This window comes from Apus apus, chromosome 3, assembly GCF_020740795.1.
Source record: "Apus apus isolate bApuApu2 chromosome 3, bApuApu2.pri.cur, whole genome shotgun sequence".
Classification (NCBI taxonomy): Eukaryota; Metazoa; Chordata; class Aves; order Apodiformes; family Apodidae; genus Apus; species Apus apus.
In genome coordinates, this window is record NC_067284.1 from 53396943 (window position 1) to 53414963 (window position 18021).

The window sequence follows — 18021 nt, forward strand, 5'->3', positions numbered from 1 at the left end:
GATCACTTTTCACAAGACAAGCTTGATGTCCTGGATGTCACCAACTGCGACAGAGCCAGACTTTACCCACTGTCGTTTGCAGACTAACACCACCCTCTTCAAGCAGCTTTCATCCACACTAGCTCAGGGACAGGCAGCAGTGATCAATACCCACATGCTGAGCTGTAACAACCAAGAGCACTCCTGGGTTAATGCATCTCAGAGAGGAGCCAAGAAGCACCATGCCTCTTGCATGCACAAAATGCAGAGGTTACAGAAACAGAGGCAATGCACAAGTGGGTGAAAAATGCCTGTAGTTGTTCAAGTATTTATGTATCTAGGCAGGCTTAGAGGCAGCACACTGAGGCCATGGACACAAACCATCTAGCTTCATCATCCCACTTAAACATCAAGGAAAGAGCAGTAAAGTTACTGCTAATTTCTCCCAGCACTCTTCTATCTGGGGATGCATATAGTAATGCCTGTTTCCCTCCCAGTCCAACAAATGCTTAGAGGAAAGCAAAATGGCACAGAGGCAATGACCCAACGAGGTTTCTGGATTTCTGTGACATCCTTCATGATAGGCAGCACTGATTTTCCTCCCTGTATGGTGCTTCTGATGAAGACAGCACACAAGTATCAGGCCAGCAGCAAAAGCAGGAGGAAGGATCTCTCACTAATTTTAATGGAAATGTCAGCACTCATCTTGCCAACCTGGTTTAATAAGCTTTTTCTCACAAGGAGAGAATTTCCCTCTGACAACTCTCCTCATCAGCAAGCACTAGTCAGAGCCTTGACTAAGGTCCATTTCAAACCTTAAGTCTTGTTATAAACAGTGTTTAATTCCAACAAGGCTAGATTCAGATCTTGGTCACACTAGTGCTTACACATTCCTCACCACTGTGACAGCAGTTTACAGATATGCTGCTATAATCAGAGCCTCCCCTGAAACTCCTCAAGATGAAAATCAGCACATGCTTGTGTTTGTGTCTGCATAGACATTAGCTGGGGTGGCTGCTTGCAAACAAACCCTGTGCCCTTCCGTGCTGAGAGTCAAGAGCCTGGTGTCTTGCACACAAAGTGACTTTCAGGTGAGAAATGCTTAGTGTGGCTTCAGCTTCCCTGGGCCATGGCTGGCTGGCCTTTCACAGTGGCTGTGAATCACAGTGGGCTGGGACTGCAACTCCACTGTGTCAGTGTGCTCACATGTCACAACACAGCCACATAGTGACAGGAACTCTCATAATTGCATCATGGACCCTGTAGCGCCTGCTCACAGTGGGTAAGAAATCAGGCATTCCAGCTTGGCTTCAGCCCAGACAAAGGACAGCACTGGAGTATGGAAGATGTGGATAGCCATTTCCAGCTTAAAACAGACTCTGCTGATTTTAGCCAGTGATAGGTCAGAGAAAGCTGGCTGCTCCCCTTCACTTCAAAAAAACAAAACAAACCTATAAAAAGCTCTAAAATTGAACAATGGCATTAACATGCCATTGCTTTCAGAATTAAAAAACACTAAAATTTATTCCCATTGAAAAACTTCAGGAGCCCTTACTCTAGTCCTGAGTAAGAAAACATATCTTTTCATATTTTTAAAAGGCACTTATTCTTTTGGTCCAAAAGATGCAAAGAGACTCTTCTCAGTATGCACAGCTGCCCCCTCCCTATGCCCAGGATGCCTCTGCAGTGAGCTAAGAGGCAGAGCACCAGCACCTGCAGCCAGCCCCTCAGTGGCTTTGAAGTCACTCTCATTAGGTGCCAAGAACAGTTAGGCTAGTTACAGGAACACTGACTGTATGGCTCTTCCTGCTGCCCAGGTGTAAATCTGCTTCTACACCATCCCCGTCTCCCACAACTGCATTACTAGCTGCTTCCACACAGCAAGACCAGGCAACCATGGGAAGCCAAAGGTGAGCTCAGAGGCCTGCAGGCACAGCCCCAGCTAATAAGTTATTTATAGGGACATAAACACACCTTCATTCACACCCACTTCCAGGCTGGAACCTCAGTTCCTCTCCCTGGGTGAGGTCTCCCTGGTCATACCTTCATCTCACACACCACACCACTCCTTCCTCCCTTCCTTGGGGCTCCCCATAAGCCCAGATCACAGGCATCCTTGCCCAGAGCAGAGCACTCACCACCCAAACTGGGGGAGGTTTGTGTTTGTATGGGTACTTCAGAGCTCAGGCCCAGCTCAGCATAAAACACTGTTTCTCTCTTTTTTTTTTTTCCTTTTCTGAAAGATTCCTCCAGAGATAGACAAGGAGGAAGCATTTTTGCCTTCAAGAAAGAATGAAAATTACAACCCTATCTACATAGCAAAGAATACTTTACCCCTGGGTGCAGAACAAGAAGGCTGGAAGAAATGTAAGCTAACACAAAAATTATGAGCAACTTTGAATGTGGTTAGGTCTCTGGTGTGAGACCAGGATGCAATCCATTCTTATTTCTTCCTCCTTTCTATTTCCAAGGTGCAGATAGATATTCAGATCATATAATGGGTAAGGCAGATAAATAAAGTTTTCAAGATTTCAGAATACATACAGCTCTGTGGTAGGGAGCCTCACCACATGGGCAATGATGAAGAGTAAGTCCTGCAGAACTAGTAAGACAAGCAAGACTAAATTAATACACTGCTATGATTAATTAAACTACTTTGGTCAGGTATACAGGTTGGTGCCATTTCTTGTGCAATGTATTTACAGGCATAGCAGTTCAACAATGATGGAAAGTGGAACCAAGTCTGAGATACTGCTCTCCAACAGCCAGATAAACACGCCAGAAAAGCTCTCATACATGTAAGCCAGCTCTTCTCCAGCCTGCAGTTACTCTCTGCCAGTTGTTTAGTCTTCCATTAAGGATACATACATTTTTTCCTGCATTCAAACATTTTATCAAACTGCCATATAAAAGTCAATGGATATTAAAACAAAGTAGTACTGTATATTCTTGCTACAGCCCCAAATTCAATTATAATCCTTCAACACCCCAGGGAAAAGCTACAAGTGGAAACACTGTGCACTCAAAAAATGAGAAATGATCGCTTTTGGCATCTGTAAGTTTATTTCTAATGCCTTTCCTCAGGAAAGCAGGTACAAATAATTCGCAGTCATCATGTTGCTTTTGTCTGCAATGCCTCTTTTGCTTTGCTGCTAACTGGAGTAATCTTTAGTTGAAGTTGTCTTGCTTAAAAGGATACCAAAAAATTCCCCCTCTACCTACACAGTTCCAAAGAACTAGGCTCATCACTAGACATGGAAACAAATGCAAAACAAGGTCTATTAGTTCCCCATATCAGTTACCAGCAACTGCATTTAATTAAAAAAAAAAAAAAAGCCTTTTTTTTTCCCCCTCCCTTTTTTTGCATAGATACCTTTAAAGACTTTTACTTTGGGTAAATATGGAACTCATCACTTGATGATTAATTTGCATGTTGATAGGCAGTCAGTGTAGCAGCTTTCAGATTAGGGACATTCCGCTGCACACTAAAAGGCACAAAGAACAAAAACTGAATTTCAATCTTGCCCTTCTTTTCCAGTCAGTGCATTCCCAGCCCATGTCTATTGATGAGCAGTTGGAACAATACCAAAATGCAGTGTAAGATCAATCCTGCTGTTTACTTCGCTGAGCTGAAGGAACAAAGGACAGAAGAAAGGACTTAAACCCAGCTATAGTAAAAGACTGGGGATGAAGGATGAAAAATGTGCCTGATGGGCAGTAGCACAGAGTAAACTCATTTAGAAAATAGGCAGCTCCAGCTGAGATAAAACCAATGATGATTTGTATTTTGTACTGTATCTTCAGGGGATAAAAGCACTTCTATCAGATACCATTGGAGGCAAACTTGAAACACTGCAGTAAAATGCTATGTTCCCTACTAGGGAGAGAATAAAAATTCCCATAATTGCAAAGGAGTGTTAATATCTGATTGTGCATGCCTTTTTCCTCCCACGGTGAGATAACTCAACCCGGTCCTCTTTTTAACTTCACAGGACCTGTCTAAGAGAATATTCAGCTGGATGCTTTTGTATCAAATCCAGCATGACATTGTGTTTTACTTTGATAAATACTGGTAATTGTAATTTGGGGGATTATTAGCCTTTAAGCTTTTTTTTTTTTAAAAAGCTATTTTAAATGAGAAGGTTGTGACTTTATTGCCTGAACAGGCAAGAGGTGGTGAGGAAAGAAAAAAGTTATTGTTCAAATGCAAATATATTAAACTATAACTAATGGGAAGGCGAAAATAAAACAGTCCCTTCTATCACTAAACAGAAATCATCTTGAATAAAAAAAAAAATCTATTTACTTTTACTGAAAAGCAAGAATATCTGACACAATGAACTAACACCATCTCAGGCAAGGACAGCACAACACAATAATAGAGATGGTAAAAGTGAGCAGCAGAAGAAATTATACGCTTGTTAACATTCAAGTACAGTGGAATTTGGTTGTTTACTGATCACCCTTTACAGGGTTTGTTCACCTATTTGGTTAAAAAAACCCCACCAAATTACTTCCCAGAGGCAATTACTTGCTGATAGGGATGTGTGAGCTCCTCACTTATACTGATCAATGTACATTCTTCCAGTAAGGATAAAATTTGTAGTCATTTATTTTATTTTCTATGATGCTTTGAAAGAATCTCCAGCTGTCATCAAGCAGAAGATAAAAAGTGTTCCTGTCCACAAGAGTAAGCACTTAGAGACAATTATAAATTGACCTGCTTAGACACCAGCACAGCAAAGCATGAATATTGTTTTTTCAAATAGGGGGCTGGTTCAAATAAATATATATATATATAATTTGGTTTGGGCATGTTATTGTTTAAGGGAATCACAGGCAGCAATAGGAGAAAGTAGGCAGAAAAATCTGAGACTTGCACAAACCTCACATTTGAGAAAAGCCTACATAGTACATCCAAATGCATCTGTGCCAGCACAGCAGGAAGGATAAAAGGGCTAAAGTTGGGTACAAACATCTCTACTGCTGACTCAACAGCAGAAATGTTTCTGTGGGTTGAGGAAGATCCAAAACATTTTCTCCATTCCACCTCACTTTCCAACCTCCCTGTTTACTCCCTGTTTACTCTAAAGTGACCTGACATGTCTCTTTTGTCCCAGGATACAATAGCTAAGAAATTCAAGCCCTGATTCGGCAACTTTCTTCTTTTAGTCTTATTCAGGAGGAGACATCAAACCACTGCTGATTAAAAGTGAGCATATTAGGTTTAAAAACGATGTACACTCTGTCTTGTGTTAACATAGCTTCTATCTGCTTACTTCTGTGCTAGAAATTGAAATCCCTTTTACTAAAATATTACACCTGCAGGGGCATTCCTGCAGTCCCACAGCCTGCCATAAATTTGTCCAGCTGGGAAATAACGCATCCACCTTGCCCTGGTGACAGAGAATAGTGCTGCACCTGGCCCAGTTCCCAGAAGAAGGAAGTGGGTTTTGCCTATTTACGGTAACTTTCCCTGAATGTAGAAGTATTTGTTTAGTTGCGTGCACCCTCTCTCTCCTTACATAACAAATAGCATAATCAGAAAAAGTGCTGTTAATTTTAACTCTCCCTTCAGAACATTCGCACAAGTACACCCATCCACATATGGGAAGAGTCCTCTATTTTTATCCATAGGCATAAATATTTGGTACACTGATGAATCTTAAATTTTTAACTACGTTCCTCCAAGTTCATGTGGCTTCAGAGACAATATGAGCCAGTTTATAACTCTCTAGAAACATGCAGACTCTGATAAAGGTTCACAGCTGAAATAACCCTTACCACAGTGGTAAAAATACAATGCCATCAGTATAAAATAAGGCAGCATTATTCTAAGCAATTCTGTGCCCATAAATAGTGCAAGATTAAAGTGCCTATAAATTGCAGAGTCTTATTTACTTCTAGGTACAATTACATTTACAACAGATAAAACGTCCAAAGTCTTTGAAATCTTAAATCCCTGTTGTCATTTTCTGGATGCAAAACTATACTGTATGTGTCAGTAATACACATTCCTCTCAAGAATACAATTCATAGGGAGTCAAGTGAGGAAAAGACTCCCTCCTTTTTCTAGCTTTTTCTTTTTCCAGTCCTTGGCCCTCTGATGAAATCCCAGATGGTTATCTTGAATTTCTACAGTGCTGCAATTTAAAAAATAAAGCCATATTCCTTTCCCTTTAAATTAAATAGCATCAGCAGATGATGCTCAGGTCTGTAAGTCTTTTTGTGCCCACACCTCTGCACTCCTTTTCAAAAAGAGAGGGAGTTCTGTTCACCTTTCAGGGGCAGGCTGCTCTTCTTATCCATAGCAAGACCCGTGCAGCAGCTCGCTGAAGATCCACGACTCAGAAGAAACAATGCAGACACCATATCAAATTTTCAGAAGCTGCTGGGCATTTGAAGTTCCCCGACACCTCAACTGGTTTCCTTTGGACAAGGAAGTTGAGTCTTTCAATTTTGAAAGAAATTGTCCTTCTGCAATATGAGGCAAAGGACAGGAAATGTATGCTTTGCCCTTGCTACGCAAGGAGAGAACAGTCTTAAAAGGGTGTTTCAAATGGAAGCACATCACGTGAAACAAGAGCACACGGATCCACCAGCTGGTGCTGGCGGGGAACACATTCAGCACTTCTAGGAAATGCCCTCTGCCCACACCCCAAGCACACGCCTACACAGGCACTAGTAATATTTGACCTACATGCTGTAAGACAGGAACGTAGCAAACAAAATACACAGAAATATTCATTCAGCCTCCCAAAAGAGTTTTTGAAATCTCACAACACTATTTAATTCCTTATTTACTAATTATTTATACTCTAATTACTTGAATCTCACAAGTAAGATCTTTTTAATGTAGCTGACATTTTTAGATATTATCCAAAATTTCACACACCTTGCCAATTCGCAGACATAGTTGGTTCCCTGAACAATTTTGTCAACAAAGAAAAAAAAAGCAAGCAGCCAACTAGACTTTGAAATGGCATTAATGTTTTTATAGTTTGCGCCTCTTCCTAAGTTCACTACTTCTTTAAATTACCTGTAAAGATGAGAATACAAAGACAGAATATAAACTGACATTTATTTTTGAGGCTGGTAATCTTATTTTTAAGGGAGCAAAAGTTCCCAAAGCTTTACAGAGATCTTAAGGCACAAAATCCAAGTTAGGTGGCTTACCTCAGCAATGAACCATCAGCTCAGTTTCTCTCTAAAACAAGTGGAGTTTGGGGCAATCACTGAGAAAAATTTTCCAACAGTCTCTGCACGGACTTTGCTGATGCCAACAATCAAGTGGGAAAGCCAAGACACAAAGGTAATGACTAGGTATGTAGGGAGATACACCATGAAATCTTACCTTTCTTATCTAACTTTACTCTAGATTTTCTGGACCTTCCTTTACATGTCAACTGACTTGGGCCAAAGCCTACTGATTCCCAAAGACTTCTACTAGAATTGTACTACCATTGTGCTCCAGAAACAACCCAAGAGTCTTGGGATGTACACATTTCTCTAATTCTGGAAAGCCTAGATCATGAGCTGGCCTAGTCACAGCATCCTACTCAGAAGCATTTTGCCATAGGGTCTAAGCACTGGGCAACATCTTCTCTGAGCTTCTTCTCAGTGGCTCTGGTTTGTCAAGACAGAGTAGTAGACATACCCTGAGCAGACAACTGAACATGTAATTGTTTGTTTTAACAGACACACTAGGAGCAGTTTCAAACATAAGTTTCTCTAACTTGTGTAAGAAAAGAAAAGAATTTCACTGCTTGAGCTTTGACATGAAACTAACTCCACAGGCTCTGTGAGGTAATTACAGCATTTTCCACAGAAGGTTCTGGAGCACACCAGATGATGAACAGAACATAAGCTAAGAGGCGAGGAATGGGAACAGCAAGTAACAACAGGTCAGAGTGCAAGGCCTGGACCTCTACTTTTAAGGGGTTAGCATGTAAATAAAATAAATAAATAAACCTGAAAGCTAGCACTGACTTTTATCAGGGACCAGGGTCAAGGCTGTGAATGACAGCTCTAAAAGGCTGGACTGCATCAGCATTTGATCCACTGACATCTGTGAGACTCACAGATGATGGCAATAGACTTGAGGCTGATGAATTACAGCAACAAAGCTCTGATCTGCAGCGACTACTCACATTTCCAGAGCTTTTCTTAAGGCCAGTTACCTTTCCCAAGACAAAAAATAGAACTATTCTAGGCTCCAAGCATCATCCACCAGCCCGTTCCATGCCCCATACCTTAAGCAAATCATTAGAATTAGCAATAGTGGATTTCAGAGTTAAAACAAACGCAGTGGGTCAGACTCCTGTTTCAGGTTGCCTGCAGACTTTAAGTATCCATTACATTTTTGTGACATCCAGTGTCTGGTAGCTATAAAGGCTGGAAGTTTTTCCCCACATACACATTTCACTACCACCACCAAATGCTACTCTGATTCCCATTTCTTGATATCCCTTCCCTCACTTTGTTAGCTTTCATAAACTTCTGTTTCATATGTTCCACTCCAATCCAGCCTTTCCCAGAAATATGGGGAAAAGAACAGAAAGGAGGTATTAAGAGAAGTTTAAAAAGTGGCAATTTTCTGAAAGGCTACAACCCCTTCACGTGGCATGTCTGCTGTGCATGAATGAAACGTTATCACCATCTGACTCACATGCACTAATTGAATTAAACATGTTGACCACGTGTCTGCTCTGCATGTTCAGATGTTGAAAGTTCTTTCCACCCTCCTGAAAACCCAAACCAAGAGACTTCTCTACACATCTTTCACTCTTTCCAGCAACCAGGGCAAAGGCTCAACAGATAAGGAGGAATCATTCCTCATGCTACAAGAGCTCTAATAGGCCTGATTCTGTATTTTCCATCTAAGCAAAAATTCGTACAGATGACAACTCAAGGTCTTCATCTGAAGATGGCCAGGAAGATCAGCCCAAGTCTCTAAGAGAAGGTAGCATGGTAAAGTCTGCTCAGATGCAGTCATACAGACAACAGCAGCAGGAAGACCAAAACTGTCTCTAGGACATCCTGCATATGTCTCCAGATATTTACACATTTTCCTGTAGAAAAATTATGCACATGGCTCAAGCATAGGGAAGAATTTATCCTCCAAGAACCAAGCATCTGCTCCCAGCCCTCAGACTGCAAGCAGGAAAGGTCTTTGGCCTCAACAAGCCAAATCAGATACATGTACTTGATTTAGAAAGTTTCACATCAAGTGTCACCCTCCTCAAAAAATAAAATCCCTGGAAAATTATACATATGCGGCTATAGCAATAGCAAATTTACACCAAATTATTATTTCACTTTGTAATGAGATCAGCCAGGGCCAAGGGGAGATAATTAGCAAGAGGGGATTAAAAAAAAAAAAAAAAACAGAGAGAGAACATATAAAGCAAAGAGCAGGGAAGAATAGATGTCTGAGCTCTTCCCCTTTTGTACTTGGGGTCACTAACTTAATTTTCTCTTACATTTGAGTTGTTTTTAATTTCCAGGAAGTCTTCTCAAAGATCTTGAAACTTTGCCAAATTATCATTAAGCCAATATTTTATCTCCTCATAAAAATGCTACAGTATCTCCCCTGTGCCATACATACAGCAGGAATAAATCTTAAATCAGGGAGGATGGGAATTTGTTTTTAAAATGACTTAACTATTTCATCCATCTCAGAAAGAAGGAAAAACTTTAAGGGGGAAAAAAAAAATCCCTTTAGTGCTGCTCTCCCCAAATACAGTAATTATTTTCCTGTGGCTCTGTTTGAAGCATCAGCACTGCATATCAACATTATGATTGCTCTTCACCTTTCACAGCTGACCACAAATGAAGTTTCACAAAAAAAATAGCTATTAAACTTCCATATGTGAGGCACTTACAGGGATGAGATCTACATAGAAGCTTCACAAATTCATCATTAGTCATGGTCTCCAGAAAACCTGTAGGGAGGAAGCAAGAAAACCAACAACACAGTGAAGTACAAACACTCCTTTGCGGATCATAAGGACGTGAAAGAGATAAGGGACGCTCAGACAGCTACCAAGTATGAGTCCAGCCCAAAATGGATGTTTGACAGTCCTTCCCTTTATTAAAACAGTGCATTTTCAGAGTGGACATTTTTTCACTCCTGTTGTCGCTACTTAAAGAAAAAAAAAAAAAAACACAACAGTAAATAAGCCTAAATTCAGCCCAGTGGAATAGCTGCACCACTTATTACATATGGTCATTTGGTCAGATTCCTTGTCATCACAGAAGAACCTAGTAGAGAGCACAATTCCAGGTAAGTGATGTATAGGAAACACAGGGAACTCATCTAGCCCATCATTAACCTCATTCTGAGACAGCCCCAGAGGCAGTTCTTCAGCCACCAACACAGCCAGCTGTCAATTGTGTCAAACCAGTAACGTATTAGTTAGCAGGGGAGCAATCTAAGAAGCCAGCCATAGATCCAAATGCCTAAAAGATATTCTCAAATGTGATAATTATGTCCTGCAGCTGCCAAGAAAGTCTTCAGAGACTTCACAGATACTGGTTGTACCAGTGAATCAGAGCAGATAGGCACAGTAGCCTCATCAGGAGCATTCACAACAGACAAGGCTCCCTCAGACTTGGAGGGAGAGATTTTGAACCATGAGCAACAACTGGCATGAAAATTGCCAAGCTACTTAAACAGTCTGTTCTTATTTTCTAAAAGCTTGCTGACCAAAGATCTTGATTACTTAATACATAATTATTTTTAAACACATTGTCGGACATAACATAGCAGAGATGAGTTTCAGAGAAGGATCCACAGAGATGGATTAGTTGGGCAACTAAATGTGGATGCAGGTAACAGAGAAATCCACATGGACTTTTAAAACCAGACATTTTTACTGGGGGCTGAAGGAACAGCCTATGTGTATCCTCCTGTGAAGGGTCCAGAGGGATTTACTAACCAGACTGACATTACCAGGTGTTTCATGTCCATCTTACAATAGAAGAAAATCCTTGTGAATGATAGTCAGCAGCTAGCAGATGACAGAGAAAACTTCTGCTTATTTCAGTAATAAGAAGCTAGCTAACAGGAATGATAAGGTCTGTCAATAGAGACAGGACAAGTAACTACTACTTCTCAGCAATTTCAAAGGGCAGGGATCAGAGTAATTAGGGCAGATGGAACCACACCAGAGAGCAGCTCCAAGGAAACCAAATGCCAAAGTCCAGTGCCCACTGACAAAATGCAATTTTGTCAACTTTTTAACTTGTACTGTGCAAAGCTGTTGGCTTTGGTTATACTTTCAGTGGGAAAAAAAAAATAATCTGCAATTCTTTTAAAATTTTTCTGTGATGTCAAAATGCTGGATTTTACTCATTTAAAAATGTTTTGATTCAATCTACTTTTAAGAAATAATTCAAAACAAAATAATTCAAGTTTTTCCAATAAATCCCCTTTCTCTTTTGAACCCCGTTTTCATTCAGATGCGCAATGAAAGTAATACTTTAGACTTTGATTTTCAGTTTTTATGAGCTCTACATCACAACTTTGCTCACCACGAACCAAACTGAAAAAAATTAGACACAAACTGTCCAGAGTCCTCACATTCCAGAAGAGTCAAAATCATTATATCGTACCACAAACTAGCTGTGACTTTCCTTAAAATAAGCTAACCAGGTATAATAGGAGAGAGAAACAGAATGAAGGCAGATCTCAGATATATGAAAAAGGAAACATCAGAACATTAGGAAATAAGGGATTGTGAAAACTAGAAGAACTTCTGGGGAACACTCAAGTGAAGGTAAGGTCTGTTCTGAGCATTTCAGAGATCAAGCACTGGTTGGAACAGTGTTAAAACTGCTTAGTCCCAACAGTCGGATGCAATGCTGAAAAGCAGTTGCAATGAAACCTCAAAACTAACAATCATAAAGACAGTTAGGGTACCTAGAAGTTCAACTACAAGCATTTAACATCTGATATATCAGACTTGCTTTCTTGGGTTTTTTGTTGTTGTTTTGGTATTTCGGCATTTAGCATCAGTTTAATTCAGAAGAACTTGACAAAGATTTATCAAAAATACACATAAAACATTTCTTGATGACCAAATGCCAACCTTGCATCATTCTTCAGGACCCAAAGACCAAGATGCATCCAACTTTAACTCAAAGGCAAAAAAAACTCAACCAAAAAAAATACACACACCCATAACAACCCCCACACACAACTTGAGAAAACCAGGTGTGTTCAGCCGTAAGTTTCTGATGTTCCACAGGATTTTCAAAACATGTGGCACATTTTCAAATGAGATCTTCCACAGCTTATCAGTTGTGACCACCCCAAGTGAGTGAGGAACAGCATCCATGAACAGCAGCAAGAATCCCCAGCAACAGCTCTCACCTTGGGAAGAGGCAGATGGCCATACATACCCTTTGAGGCATTTCTTCCTGCAGTTATTTTCCATATCTTAATTTAGGATAAATTAAGCAGGAAGGATGCTAATCTAGAAAAAGAAGGAAGGATAGATGGACACAGGTAACAGAGCACTGGAACAGCCTGCGCAGAGAGGCTGTGGAGTCGTCTTCTTTGAAGACATTCAGAGCCCATCTGGACATGTTCCTGTGTAATGCACTGTAGGTGATCCTGCTCTAGCAGGGACATTGGACAACAGAATCACATTGGTTAGATAAGACCTAAAAGATCACCGTGTCCAACCATCACCCTAACACTGACAAGTCCTTAACTTAATGACAAGTCCATATCCCTAAGTATGGCTCCTAAATAACTCCAAAAATGGTGACTCCACCACTGCCATGAGCAGCCTGCTCCAATGCCTGAGAATCCTTTCACTGAAGAAATTCTTCCTAACATCCAATCTAAACCTTCCCTGGTGCAACTTGAGGCCATTACCTCTTGCCCTATCACTTGTAACCTCATTGAACAGACCAAGCCCCACCTCCTCACATCCTCCTTTAAGGTAGTTGTAGAGAGTGATAAGGTCTCAAAACCTCCTTTTCTCTAGGCTAAACAATCCCAGCTTCCTTAGCCACTCCTCATAAAACATACACTCCAAACCCTTCATCAGCTTCACTGTCCTTCTTTGAACATGCTCCAATAGCTCAATGTCCTTTCTGTAGTGAGGTGCCCAAAACTGCACACAATAGTCAAGGTGCAGCCTCACCAAGGCTGAGTGTAGGGGTACAATCACCTCTGTGGTCCTGCTGGTCACACTATTCCTGATGGAGGCCAGGACACCTGGGCACAATGCTGGCTCATGTTCAGCCAGCTGTCAGTCAACACCCTCAGCTCAGAAGCTCTCCAGCCACTCCTCCCCAAGCCTGTAGTGCTGCTGGTGGTTTTTGTGGCCAAAATGCAGTGCCTGACATTTGGCGTTACTGAAGCTCATGCAGTTGGCCTTGGCTAGATGATCTTCAGACTAAGATGATCTTCAGAAGTCCCTTCGAACCCCGACCACTCTGTGATCCTGTGACTGGGCACGATATGATGACCTCAGGTAGAAGAGACCACTGCTTTTTGGTCCCTTTATCCTCACTTCTTTCTAGACTTTCTCTCTTCTGCAGTATCCTTTCCTCCAATTTAATCTCAGTTCCATCACCATTACAATAGACAAAATTTCTACAAGCCTGTAGATATTTCCAAAAAGTAGAACAGCACTTCCACAAAGTAAACCAGCAATATTTAACTGAAATTAAATAATGGTACAAAATAGATTTTTCAATAGGCTGTGTTTTTTTGCACAGTGGAAACAGGTGATAACATTTAGCCATTTAAAAATTCTGAACGCTTTTGTTGGGTCAAAGAAACCAGCTGGTACTCCTGTTCCATTTTTAACAACATGCATGTCTGAAAGGTTTGAAAAGATAAGGTAACATTTTCAAGCCCAGGTGACAGTAGGATTTCAATACCTGTATTCAGAAGTAACTTTGAACTTTTCAGCCTATGCAAACCAAAACTGAGAATTCTGTCTTTTTTTTCCTCTGCCCAGCTTTCACTGGGTTGGATAGATAAGCAGAACTCTTTAATCCACTGAAAATGGAAAGCTCTTTAAATACAGAAAATGGCTACAAGTCTCACTGTGAAGAGGTCCCTAGAGAAGAATACATACGGCCCCGGCTTCTCATTCTAGAAACTTAGAACCTTGAAGATGACAACATATTTTAAAATCTCAATTTTAACTATTCTATTGCTGATTATTTTAGCACAAATATCCTGCCACCACAAGCCTCATGAATGCTTCCTGAATGATGGGGCATCAGTTGTCCCATCTAACATTTGAACACTTCACTTTCTCCCTCAACAATTGCTGAAAAACTATAGCTGCATGCTAGCCAGAAAAAATAATCAGCACACGTGAAGTGAGGTGGCACAAAAGGGAATGCTAAAGTTAAATAAGTAAATTCCACTCTTCATTTCTCTAACCAGAATTCCCAAGACAGATTTTTTCCTGGCCAGTGCACATTTTATGTGATTTCTTGCATCCTAATACTATGTTTTTAAAATAAATTTTGCTGTTAGAAAAGTGTAAATATTTTAAGTCCTCAGTAGTCCTCCGATTACTTCAGAACCTTCAGGTTTATGCAGTCTCATCAGAGATGTGAACAAAGGTTACAAAGAAATTTTCTTTGTGAAGTCCATATGAACCTCAGTGTAGTCTGTAACTAGTGCAAAAGTAAATTTTTCAGCTCCAGTCTTTTAAAAGACAAACAAGCCCTAGAGTGTCATAGAATCATAGAACTATTTCAGGTTGGAAGAGACCCTTGGGACCACCAAGTCCAGCTGTCATTCCTACCCTACAAACTTCTCCCCTAAACCATATCCACCAACACCACATCCAAACAACCCTTAAACACAGCCAGGGATGGTGACTCAACCATCTCCCTGGGCAGCCTATTCCAGTGTCTGACCACTCCTTCTGTGAAAAACTTTTTCCTAATGTCCAGTCTAAACCTCCCCTGTTGCAGCTCGAAGCCATTCCCTCTTGTGCTGTCGCTAATTACCTGTGAGAAGAGACCAGCACCAGCCTCTCTACACTGACCTTTCAGGTAGCTGTAGAGACTGATGAGGTCTCTCCTCAGCCTCCTCTTTCTCAAACCAAACATTCCCAGCTCCTTCAAGCATTCTTCATAAGATTGACTCTCTAGGCCCTTCACCAGCTTTGTTGCCCTCCTCTGTACTCGCTTCAGCACCTCGATATCTCTCTTGAATCGAGGTGCCCAAAACTGGACACAATACTCCAGGTGTGGCCCCACCAGTGCTGAGTACAGAGGAACAATCACCTCTCTGCTTCTGCTGGTCACACTATTTCTAATACCAGCCAGGATGCCATTGGCTTTCTTGGCCACCTGAGCTGATTAAGTATTGTTAATGACAAACACATAAGCAGCCTGACAAAGGGACAACACAAACCCCTGCACATCTTTCAGCAATCCCTCCCCCAACATTTGTTAATTTACTTATAATTTTCAAGACTGACTACACTTCCTAGATTATGTTTTTTTCTCAGTCTCCCCCACTAACACCCAGGAAGCCCATCCAGCCAAGGGCTCCCTGGAGGGAACAATTTAGCTCTTTGCCAACACAGCAACCAGACAAATTTCATCTCATTCACCAGGATACCAGAGATTTAAGCTTGGTACATGGCTGCATTGCTTACATGAAGATGACCTACTCTAAAAAACTTGGATCAATTTACTTTTCACTAGTACCATGCTGCAAGCACCAGGTATGTCTTCTTTACTCTCTGGTCTTTCACCAGTCACTAACTCAAGGCATAAGTTTGGCTTCTGCAACTGTTCCCACTCCCTCCTTTCTCCTGCATCACCTTTGCTGGACTTCTTGATCACTAATAAGAGAAAGAACCTACTGATTTCTCAGCCTTTTCTGAATTTATTCACCCTGTGAATCTGCCAAAAAGTAGTCAGCCAAAAAACCACCCATGCCTCAGCCATGAAACATATCACATATAACTTGGTGATGACCTGTTTTGGCTCTGCAAGTAAACTGCCTGTTTGCAGGAGGTTTCAGCATTCAGTTTTAGCATCTGATTAATGTTTCTTTTTAGCATGCTCTGCATTCCTCCTGGCTGGATCTGCCAGGCTGACATCCTATTTGGGAAAACAGTTCCTAAATATCAGAATAACTTTTAAAAATTGCCAACAAACTCAAATCTTTTGAAGTCCAAAATGTTTCATGGTTTATTTTTATTCATGAGAAAAGTACTCTGCACTAGTATTGCCATCCCAGCACAGGGGCCTAGACTGCATCACACCATGCATGGTATCTTCAGACCAGCTCTGCTGTCCTGCTTGGGTACAAGGGAGACTGTGCTCAGGTTGACAAGATGCCCACCTGGCCCACAGTCATCACCAGTTCCCTGCCAGCAGTTAACAGTCTATTTGTATCATGTGCCTTATAAAGCATGTGCTTTGCCAGAGTAATCACGTGCTTGAATGTGTGCTTTTGATTTTTTAATACAATTTGACTTCAAAACAAACAACAAAAAAAAAAGTGCAGAGACAGCAAGGACTCCTCTACCAAAGACATCAGGAAGCCAAAAGAAAACTATTCTTTCACCAGCAGCACACACTGAACATGTATCTATAAGATATTTCACATACAGGTACAAGCAGTCAGTGCAAAGCTGTAAGACTGCTGGAAATACTTTCATTTACAGGCCTACCTCTCACAGTGAAATATTCAAGATTATAAAATACCTGGCCTGACACCAAGTAGAATTGGCAGTGGCTGCACTAAACATTTCTCTTTTCAGTCATAGTTCCCCTTCCCAAATGCTACTACAACTCACTGTTAGTTTTCCCAAATTGAATTAATCTCTATTTCTTCAGTGGATTTCTAACCTTATCCCAACTTGTGCTTGTGAGAATTCATCATCCAAGAAAAGTAAAACTGCTATACATCAAATCAGGTTTTGTACCTGGTACTCCCTATGAAAGCAACTGGCACTTATTCAAGAGTCTCAAATTGAAATCTTTGCGATCACTGAAACCTTTCACCTGGTGTAAGCACCAAATCCTAGTTTCTAGCCTCAGCTCTGATGCAGAAATGGAGCTATGCATCAAGCTGCCATTGCAGCTTCTGTACAGCCTCTCTCTTCCTAAAGAGACTAATTACCTTAACCACTCATTCAGATGGTGCAGACCAGCATTCACCTTGAGACTGAAGCAGATGACACCATGTAGGTGAAAAGAAACATGACAGAGGCCACAGCTACTCAGCACTTCACAAAGACAGAAAAGGCCTCAGGGTACACAGCAGCACGAGAAACTTTTTTTTCCCCTTACCACTGATGTTTATTGATTTGTCCAGTTCATAGGGAGCATCCCTTAATGTTCTGCTTTCATGTTTCTGCTTTGTTGCATGGGTATAGAAAAGAATATTGCAAATTGATCTTTCTTCCCTGCCTTTGTTGGGAGTGAACTCCTATTACGTTAGCTCCTCTGGCCCATCATCTCATGCTCACTTTGCCAGTAGATAATCAGCATGGCTAAACACCGAGGGCTGAGCTGATTAATTTCCAGCCTTGGCCACTGAGCACATTGATGCACTCCCTGTTTGATGATCTATGCAAGAGAAGACCACTTTTGATTGCTTGACCCTTGCCCTTAAACCTCGAGCTGTCGGCTCTAGCACCTGTCCAAGTTAACAGCACACACATTGTGTTTGTTTTTGGTTTAAAAGGAAACCATAACAATGGATTAGCAATCTCAAAACACAAAGAGCCTGATTTTCTGCTCCGCACTGAACTCTCGCAGCTCCCACAGATATCAGATGGTTTCAGGGTGCTCGGTACCTCCCAGGACATGCCCAGGATACAAGTTTGAACAAAATACATCTCACTCCATATCTGGATACAAATTTATGAGTCATATCCCTAAAGTAAAAGCAAGATAGGGGGAAAAAAAAACAAAACAAACACCAATTAACACATCTTCATGCCTTATTTACCTGGTTTGGATTTAGATAGGCAACAACAGTGCTATTTCCACTCACTACATTTAAAATAAAGTGTGCAGAGTTCATTTTTT